Source organism: Dermacentor silvarum, unplaced genomic scaffold (assembly GCF_013339745.2).
Source record: "Dermacentor silvarum isolate Dsil-2018 unplaced genomic scaffold, BIME_Dsil_1.4 Seq608, whole genome shotgun sequence".
Classification (NCBI taxonomy): domain Eukaryota; kingdom Metazoa; phylum Arthropoda; class Arachnida; order Ixodida; family Ixodidae; genus Dermacentor; species Dermacentor silvarum.
In genome coordinates this window covers 18,821-27,981 of record NW_023606513.1, presented here as the reverse complement: position 1 = coordinate 27,981, position 9,161 = coordinate 18,821, and the positions used below count along the sequence as shown (strand labels likewise).

General features: G+C 43.4%; 1 pseudogene; it reads right to left on the bottom strand.

Moving 5' to 3' along the window:
* Positions 1-3,530: 3,530 nt before the first annotated feature.
* Positions 3,531-5,074, bottom strand: LOC119435313 (uncharacterized; annotated as a pseudogene).
* Positions 5,075-9,161: the final 4,087 nt, after the last annotated feature.

Below are 9,161 nucleotides of genomic sequence, written 5' to 3'. Positions count from 1 at the left end.
GCACCACATGTCGCCTGCTATGGATTGGCGGTTTCGAAGAGTCGTGTGGTGACACTGCGCCGCCGACTGCATGGTGCCGACAGAGATAATTCGTGTGTTGTAGCATGTGTCGTTGACTGTTGCTAGTTTTAGTTGTGACTGCGTCTTCCAATATATCCGGATGCCTGTTTAGCCTTCGACACCACGTTACGGTGGCTAGATGGGTAATCACGTCGAGACACTGCTCACGAGCTCGAAAACGCAGAATTGATGCGCGCCGCCGTTGGACGATCGATGTAGGGTGCATAGATATTTCCAATTATCACTTTGCAAGATAGGAGCGCCTTTTGTCGATAAACAAATTACATTCACGCATTTCGAATCCCTTTGTGCACGCAGAAGCCTAGTCAGTCTGGCTACAGTCATGTCTAATGACGCGAAAGTCTGAACGTGAAACGTGAATCTAACAGAAAGGCATGTCCCCGCCTGAAGGCAGTCAGCAAGTGTCTGTGACGAGTTTCAAGTGACTTACACGAGGCTGGGCATTGAACACTGTGTGTAATGCCTCTGCTTCAGTCTGGCGAGTGCCCATCCCACTTTCATGAACCAATTGAAATGTCCAATGCATTGGTTGCTGTAGTGAGACAGCAATTCCATAGCAGCAGTGAAAATTACCTGTGGAAGTAATAGTAATGCGATGGGGTTTTGTGGTGATTGTCATTATGTAGCGTATGCATGGGAATGCAATCATTTCCACCCTGTGCATGTGTGTAGATAAATGGTTTATCTTCCGAGATTATGGGAGAGCAGCTAGCTGGTGTTGTTTTATTTATTTAGAAATACTGCAGAGTCGCTTGACTCCAAGCAGGAGTGGGCACAAGAAAAAAAAAGACATCAGAGAACACAGCAACAACGGCAATAAGAACCAAATACGGAAAATTAAGACATGAAACACTGCAATTTAAACAGTACAAGAACACCTTCTTGCCAAATACAGAAAATGAAGACATGAAACACTGCAATTGAAACAGTACAAAAACACCTTCACCCACGCATTTTCTTCAAGTTTGTAATAAATACGTCAACACTGGGGCTATCGACAATTTCTTTCGGCAATTTGTTCCAAGCGCTTATGGTTCTAGGAAAAAATGAATATTTAAAAATGTCGTTTTGAGCGCTGTATTCCTTGATCATTTTCCCATTATCAAAACGAGAGCTTGTGCGCAGAGTGTGGCGGGTAATAAAGTTATGATTGTTAATTTGTATTAGGTTGTTATATATTAAGTACAAATATTTTAATCTGCATTCGGCACGTCTCGCTTTAAGTGTATCAAGACCAAGATAATCAATCATTTCTGTCACACTATCAGTGCGTTTATATTTGTTGCAAATGAATCGAGCCGCGGCTCTTTGAACTTTTTCTAACTTGACAACGTTTTTCTGTCTGTAAGGGTCCCATAGGCACGAAGCATACTCCAGACATGGCCGCACCAACGCTTTATATGCTGCTAATTTCACTTTCATAGGGGCTTTTGAAAGTTTGCGTCGAATGAACCAGAGAGATTTGAAAGCCTTGGTGCTGATTGTATTAATATGAAGATCCCAACTCAGATTGTGTGTAATTGTAACTCCGAGATATTTAACGGCCGATGATTCCTTAAGTACAATGCCATCTACAGAATAAGAATGTCGCAAAACGGTTTTGTTCTTGCATATACGGAGGACTAAGCACTTATCAGCGTTTAAGAACATGTTCCATTTCATGCACCAACATGAAACTTCAGCGAGGGCTTTCTGAAGTGTAATTTGATCAGCAACAGTCTTAACAGTGGTGTAAAGAATGCAGTCATCTGCGAAAAGCTTTATCTTAACATTACTGTGTATAACATTCACAATATCATTAATATAAATGAGGAATAAAATCGGACCCAAAACTGACCCTTGTGGCACCCCTGATGTTACTTCTGCCGTCTCCGAGCAGTACCTGTCAACTTGGACATACTGATACCTGTTTTGTAGATAAGCCCTAATGAATTCGATAAGTCTGCTATTTATTCCAATGGCGTATAGTTTCTGTAATAATTTATTATGGGGCACTTTATCAAAAGCTTTTGCATAGTCCAAAAATAAAGCATCGATCTGTTCTTTGTTATTGATCGAGAGTGAAAAATCATGGCATACACTGAGCAGCTGCGTAACAGTCGACAAACCACGCCGAAAACCATGCTGAGCATCTGATAACAGTCTGTTTTCTTCGAGAAATACGGTCAAGTGTCGGCAGATTATATGCTCTAATATTTTGCAGCTTGTTGAGGTCAAGGAAATTGGGCGATAATTGGATACACACAAGCGATCAGCTGACTTGAATACAGGAATGATACGAGCACCTCTCCAGTCTGACGGAAGAGAACACTGCGCTAGGGAGGCCTTATAAATGAGGAACAAGTATTGCGATATCCACTCTGCGTAACGTCGCAAGAAAACCGTAGGAATGTTATCAGGACCGTCAGCTTTTTTAGCATCAAGGTTAAGAAGCAAGTTAAAGATACCCTCCTGATGGACAACAACATCGTGCATAGAAGAAGCGAACCCTTCAGGCTCTGTTACAAAATTAGTATCTCTCCTAGCATATACGGATTGAAAGTATCTGTTAAATTCATCAGCTACTGCTCTTGCTTCTGAAACGGGTGAGCCGTCAACCATTAATGTAATAGTACTGCATTTGTTGTCGCCTAAATACCTCCAAAATTTCCCTGGTGCTTCCTTGAGGAAATTGCCTAGAGTATTAGTGAAAAAAATGTCCTTGGCTTTTTTAACCTCAATTTTCAGCGCTGCGCTTAGTGCGTTGATAGTAGAGTCCCGAGGCCGACCTGAGCGTCTCATTCTCTTAAGCTTTCTTTTCATGTGGATTATCTGTCTCGTAACCCAGGGGTTCTGTTTCTTTTTCTTAATCTTGTCAGGAACGAACATGGCAATACAATGAAGACAAACTTGTTTGAATTTACACCACAACACATTCACATTTTCATCAGCACTAAAACCGTCCAATTTCATTTCTAAGTAATCTAGGATGCTCTCATCATCTGCCCTGTTGAAATCTTTCACAACGATCACGGGCTTGCTTTTGTCAGAACACTTTTGAAAAGAAAAGTGGCAAATACCAACTTGTGATCAGATAGCCCATTCATGACGTCAGCAGAGTCGCATGTGATAGTGGAACTTACAAACAATAAATCAAGAATATGCCTAGCGGTGGCAGTGATTCTGGTAGGGGCGGTAACGACCTGAGTTAGACCACACGAAAATGCAATGTTAATAAGAGTCTCGGAGTGCCTAACATTCGTGCCCATCGCATTCATGCTTGCCCAATCGACATAAGGTAAGTTAAAATCCCCGGCCAAGACAAATCTTGCGTTCTCACCCCGGAAACGCTGAACATAATCGTAGAGTTGCTCGAGGAATGCAACATCTGCCGTCGGAGGACGGTATACAACACCGATAACAATGGAATTGCCGTAAAAACAAATTTTACAAAAGATACTTTCATGCTTAGGAATAGCCGGCAAAATTGTCACGTTTATGTTTTCCTTAATAACAATTGCGACTCCGCCCCCTCGGGATTGTCTGTCACATCTGAGTATTTTGTACGACGGAGGAATTATTTCGTTATCAAGCACTCCAGCGTGCAACCAGGTCTCCGTCAGCAACGTAACATGTGGGTCGAGGTCATAAAGCAACGCTTCAAGTTCAGCGATTTTGTTCACAACACTTTGCACATTTAAAGAAAGTAACCGAAAACGACAAGTGTCATTTCCTTGTCACTTGGATGACCCGTTTGCGCTCTTTGTTTGCAGCGTTTGCGGCCCCGTTTGTCCCGCTTGTTGCCCCTTTGCGGCCATTCGCCGGGTGGTTATTCGATCATTCCGAAGCGCAGCCTGGTTTTCATTATCTTGTGCTATGCCACCGTCTGAATCTGTACCGGGCTTCACAAGCTTGCGTCTTTCGTTCTTTGCCTCATCCCACACGTACGTCACCCGGTTGTAAACTAGCTTATCGTACTTCAGATACACTTTATCTTCCGGTGTACGACTGTCTTTAACGGTCGACCATAGCTTCTTTCTTATTGACTGAATTCTGAGTGAATAGTCCTCTGACAACGAATAGTCGGTGTTCTTTAGTTTCTTTGCATTTCTCAGAAGCTGCATTTTTTCATTGAAGTCAAAGAAGCGCATTATCACTGGGCGCGTTCTATCTGTTGCTTTTCTACCCAAGCGGTGCATGCGCTCAAGGCTGTTTACTTTTATTCCCATTTTCTTTTCAAATATTTCTCCCAGAACAACACCCCTGAGCGAGTCCACCGTTTCAGTTTCACATTCAGCGATTCCATAAATAATCAAGTTATTTCGTCGATTTCTATTTTCAAGGTCATCCATTTTTTTAGAAGAAATTCAGTCTGGTTATTCAATTTTGAAACAAGACGCTCACAATCTTCTACCTTTTGTACAGTCTCTGGGAATGACAGCAGTTTCTCCTCAATTGAAGCCAGCCTTCTGTTAGTTTCAGCAACATGACATTCTAAGCTTTCTCGCATGGACTTAAGCTCATTTGAGGACACCTTTTGATTATCTAGGATAGCTGCCAGTTGCTCCGTAACCGTAGGGCCAGGGTTCATTTCTATATCCCCACTTAACAAAAGAACAATAAAGCACAACGAATCAAAACAACTCGCGACACATTCACACAATACCCCTGGGCAAGGGACCACAACTAGACACAAGGAATCACTCTTAAATTCGTGACTACTAGTCTTTCTACTAACCTGCGCAAAAAAGACGAGCCAGGTTAGCCGCGTCTGCATCCTTTGGTTGGTCCCTTGCCCAATGAAGAAAAACGTTCGAGGGGCGGTGCCGGTCGGCTCGGGTGATGACGATGTTGCTCCGAAGTTCCTTTGCAGCACAGGAAAATGTCCGAAATTCGTGGCATTTCTTTCAGTCCGCAAGATATCACTGTCGTCAAGCGACGCAGATTTAACTTGCGAATGAAGCCTGTAGATAGGTGTTGTCTTGCCAAAGTTGAATTCTTGGAAGTTGACCGGTTGATTGCATGCAGAAAAAACCTGCGCAAAAAAGACGAGCCAGGTTAGCCGCGTCTGCATCCTTTGGTTGGTCCCTTGCCCAATATTACAACTAATAACTCGCTTACTCTTCTGGACCGTCACGAAATATTCAGCTTCGACCATTCGTGCGCCATCGCTGTAGTCCATCATTTATTGTGCGTATACAGTGCGCATATATTCAGGTGTGCGCCCATTCACTTTTCTTGATACGTCGGCGATAGAGTGAGCGTAAGTTTTCTTGCCCTTTGGGACAGATGTGTATGGATAACGTGCGCGAAACTTACTATGACAGGAAGCGGCGCTACTATCTTTGTCATTCTTTAACGAGTGGTACTCACTCAATTGCCGACGTTCTGGGGATGAAGCCCTTTCTTTGAAGGATAGCGATACAAGGCTGGCAAATGAGCAAATTTCTGTATTCTCGAGGAAAGCCGTACATCAAAAAGTGACGGTAACACGTTCAAACAGTGGCAGCAGCGGTCCGCGAACTTGGCCACACAGATTCATTCTATTGCTTAACATGCCAGTCTTTATTTTTACAGCCAACTACTGCACACGTCTTCAATCCACATGATTCAAACTAGCATGATTGGAGCACAGTGTGTTAGCGAAAACTCAGTTGCATTTCCGACAGCTGATCGCACAGAAGCAAGGTAGAAGCGGTAGTGGTTTCGTATTCGTGCGCGGTCGCTGAGGAGACGTATGGCGCGCCGCCGTGAGCGCCATCTCGTTTCTCTAAAACAAACTGCTCCGCGAGAAGGGTCAATAGAGACAACCAAGTACAAGTTGTATGGGAAGGTGGAAAAGGTAATGAAATGGTGCGAATTCACCGAGGATTGAAGCAAGGATGTCCTCTGTCTCCATTGTTGTTCACGCTTTAGATTAAGGGTATAGAAAGACGACTGGAAAACAGCGAATGAGGTCTTAGTTTATCCTACATGCGTAATGTACAAATGGTGCAACAGAATGTCTCTGGACAGATGTACGCAGACGACATTGTGCTACTTGCGAATATCTGTGGAAACACAGCGACAAATCTAGGCTTTTAGTTTAGCACACAGAAATCAGAAATTATGATCTTTAGTGAAGAGACGAGTAATTTCATGGTGTCAATTCAACAGCAAATAATACCCATAGTGACGCAATATAAGTACATTGGCGTACACATAAACGAAAGAAATAATTACTCAAGCAACTACCAAGACAATCTGAAAATAAAGGGCAAGCACAATGCAGCAATAATAAAACGCAGATCACGGTGAGGCCACAATAAGTATGAGGTGCTGCATAGAATCTGGGAAGGAGTAATGGTGCCTGCGCTAACGTCCGCAAATGCCATTATATGATTAAACCGGATATCTTGTCGGGGTTGGAAGTTAACCAAATATATGTAGGCTGGTTGGCTTTGGGAGCCCACGGTAATACCACAAATGAGGCAGTGCAGGGTGACATGGGTTGGGCCTCGTTTCAAATCAGAGAAGCACAAAACAAAATTAGTTTTGAAGAAAAGCTCAGGAACGTGGATGATAATAAATGGGTGACTAAATTGCACAAGTATATGTACATGAAAAGTGTGGACACAGAATGGAGGAAGAGGTCAAGGAAGTTGTTAACCAAGTACAAGATATAAAACTGTAAATAGACAAACGGGAGTCATCAGAAAGAAAGTGAGAGATATAGAGACAGTGACTTGGATGCAAAGAATGAAAAGAAAAAGGACCATGGAGATTTACAATAATGAAAAGAAAGAAATTACAAGGAAAAATCTATACTATAACACAAAGGGCAGTTGTTTGCTATTTGAGGCTCGAGCCGGTTGCCGAAGGACCAAAACATACCGGAGCAAATATTCGGAACTAGATCAGGCACGTGTATGCGGCAGTAAAGATCTAGAGATCCCTCAGCACATCCTAATGGAATGCGACGGGATTCACCCAGCGAGAACAGTAGGTAACGTGCAACTTCCATAAGCACTTGGGTTTAAAGTGGAAGGAAACATCAACAGATAAGCCTTAGAGATAAGCAATAGACGATTAGAGTACTGGTGGAAAAAAAAGCAGGGAATAGATTGATACGACCTGATCTATTAAAATCATAGGTAGCGGTACAAGGTGAATATTGAAAAAAAAGAAAAATATTAGTCAGATGTATACAAAAATACAAGATAAAGAACATGTATAGAATACCTTATTAAATAAAGCAGGCTAGGTGAGTATTTGTCATCGCACCGTTTCAAAGGGGATGTGAATCATCACCCTAAATGTTGGTGCTTGGAATTCTTTGTATTTGTGTGTTCCTCAAAAATAAAGGTAGGACATTAGGCAAAATAATTACAAGAGCTTGGTGGCGAAACCCACCATTCCGTTTCAAAGGGGACGCTCATAGCATCCATCCATCCATTCATTCATCCATTCATCCATCCATCCCTCCATCCATCCCTACAATTCCTGGAAAAAATCTAATGTAGCGCCATTGGTGTCAGTGTGCAGGCGCCTCCTTTCTCGTGCGTTTTGTAGATTGCAAATCTAGTTAGTTGAGACGCGGAACCCGTTGAACATGGCCCTTGGCCGCAAAGATGGGCTTGTGCAATTATCCCGCTAGGGCACACCAAGGCGGTGCGGTTCGGATTAGTGTAGTGGGAGAGGTTCGAGAGACGGAAAAATGCGAGAATTTAACATTGAATACGACAATGGAATATATGTAGAAGCAAAGGGCGTGATTTCTGTAGTGCTTGAAAGTGCAAAACATATGCGATATTCAATCAGTCAATGTACGCAAGTGCTCGAACTGTGTTTATATGCATGACATATATGCCCTGAGACCGAACCCTATTTGGGGTTTTCAAACTAAAGAAATTTAAACCGATGCTGTCGTTGCGACTTGTTCAATATTTTAGGGGTACACCGTGTTATAAAAGTGCTTTATCGAAGATTTACGTCATCTTAACGCTTGCACTGACAAAAACCATCTCCGCAAGCAAGCAGGGCCGAACGCGGGTGCGTTTGCGTGCAGACGCGCTCAGCGTTTATGCTCTTGAAGGCAGCACCACTGCGCTGCAAATGGACATTCAGTAAGCTCGATAGGGCTCAGAAATCGCACGGTTTCAAACGTGATGCACTCTGTGTTTAGAAGGTCGAGCAAGCGCCATCTGGAATATCTAATCGATTTCGCATTGTTCACTTGATGGAACGCAGCACGCGCACCGAGGCAACGACGCGCGACCAAGACGCAGCTCCTGCGCTAGCGAGCGCATGCCAGCTGAGCCCGGCCGTGCTCGTCGCTCTCGCCTCCGTAGTTTCGTTGTGGACACCAAAGAGGTGCTGCTACAGCTCCTAGGAGAGGAGGCAGAGGCGAAGGGTTGCGGTTGGCGCTACTTTAGTTTTAAATGCGAAGCATTTCTTGGCGAAGATTTGCTACTTTGACGTATCTATCTATATATCCAGCCGCCTACGTCTTTGTGCGCTCATGGTGGTTTCGTTACCTTGATATGTACCAAATTTGGCATACACAACAGTACATGAGGAACGCAAATGATATGTCATGACATGAAAATAATGACACGCAAGTCATGAAGGTCATGAAACAACCGCCTATGTCTTGGTGCTCTAATGGACGTTTTGTTGACGTAGTAGCTACCAAAATTGGCATAGTATGACAGTAGTGTATGACGAACATAAGTAATAGGTCCAAACATAAATGTCATGACATGCGTGCCATTTAGGCCATCACAATGACCCAGCGAAAAAGACGAACACTTAAAAGCCACTGAAATTGGCTTGGACATGGATACTAAGTTGAGCCGTGCTCCCTCAAGGGCTGCAGAAGATAGCGCCAACCTTTCCCTTTCCCTCAAGAACCACTTATCATCGGCGACGATTTCTTCTCCAAATGACGTCATACGGAACCTCACGGTGACGGCGACGGCGACGCCGACGGCAGAAATCTGCTTTTGAGTGTCCATATAATTGCTATCGCAATAAAACATTTATACTCCAAAACCACTGAAATGGGTTCGGACGTGGGCACTAAGTGAAGGAAAAACTAAAGGATTGTGGTAGAAATCATA